This window comes from Lottia gigantea (genome assembly GCF_000327385.1).
Source record: "Lottia gigantea unplaced genomic scaffold LOTGIsca_1121, whole genome shotgun sequence".
Taxonomy (NCBI): Eukaryota; Metazoa; Mollusca; class Gastropoda; family Lottiidae; genus Lottia; species Lottia gigantea.
In genome coordinates, this window is record NW_008707051.1 from 1 (window position 1) to 1589 (window position 1589).

Genomic DNA, 1589 nt, shown 5'->3' on the forward strand with positions numbered 1-1589 from the left:
TGATCGTAGTTTTCTTGAAACAAGCAAAAGTGAAAGACGATGTTGATATCTTTTCTTCAGAAAATGAAAACAAAAAACCCAAAGAAGTAAGCCCTAGTCAAAAGTAACTTACATTTTAAAGTCCGCATTTGTTAGAAATGAAAAATTTGGAAAGAATGGTCCTACCATCAGAAAAATAAGAAGATGGAGGCTACTTCTAAAGTTCTGTTCTGTTCGTCTGCTGAAAGAAAGGGAAACGCCGTAAGGTAGGCCTACAATCTTCTGATCAATCCGAAACATCTTCTCTGATAAATATTTTGACAATTATCGGCTGGAGTAGAGTCAGAGAAACTAGGACCTCTTTCAGGGGATTAATTTGGGTCTTGAATATAGATTAAATAGTTTTCAGAACTTCGGGAAATGTACAAAAATCACATAATTCTTTCAAAAATATCTCAAATTAGAAATTTCCTCATCAGAATTCTTAGTTTATTGTGGGTATGTTATGTGTTGAAGGGAAACTATGTGGAAGAGATTACTGCTTGTTAACAGGTACAATGGAGAAAATGTAACTTTGACATATAATCGATTATGAAATTTGATAATCGATAACCGAAATTATAAATCCCTAGCGACGATAATCGATTTTTTCGATCATTTTACCCAATCTGTATCACTTTCATTCAGCCCCGTTGTCAGGAATAAATTGGTGCTGCGGCTCAGATTTTGTACTCAGAAAATTTGAAGAATTAAAGGCCCAGAGAACTCATTTCTGACAATTTTGAGGTGTCAAAATCTATATCTTTTTGATTTTGTACAAAGACACTGTAAATAACTCAATCTCTGCTGAACTAAAGATGGTCTAGCTGGGCTTAATTCTCACTTGCTGGGGCCCAGCCCCCACTGACCCCACCCTAATGACGGGGCTGCTTTCATTTGAAATATTTTCATTTCGTTTCAGATGAAAAATGAAGATAAGGAGTCTCTTTCGAACTTTAATTCTTATCGTTCTGGCGTCTTCTATTATTGTCATTGCCAAATGGAAAGTGAAAAATCTGTATAAGTTATTGACTTCATCAGTTCATCATCTGCAACAAATTTCAACCAATGAGAAGAGACCTGGTGGTGAACTTAACCAATCAGAAGTTTCGAGTTTGCCTCGTGACTTAACATCACGAACTAAGACACCAATATCCGATTCCAAATCTGCCGGCCTAAAAGTGTCCAATGAGATTGAAAAAAAGGATGATAAGGTGACAAGCAGGATATTTCCTGTCAATCAGAATGAAGATACACTGATTGACAGCAGAGCAGCAAGTTTTAACCAATCAAATCTCATATCTGTTGAAAACTCCTCCTCTAAATCAAAAAGGCTGGCACCTTTGTCTTTTTTGCATGAAAATGAAGGCAATGTTGATGTTGTGGCAGAAAAAATCTTGGAACTAAATCAGCCTGAAAATCATAGAAGTTTACCAAAAATATATATCTCCAAGAAATCTGAAAATGTCAGGAAATTGGAACTGAAGTATGGGAATTTTTCATCTTGGTGCCGAAATCTGAACTACCCTATTCAAGACCTATTTTGTATGGTAAGTTGAAGGAATAGACCT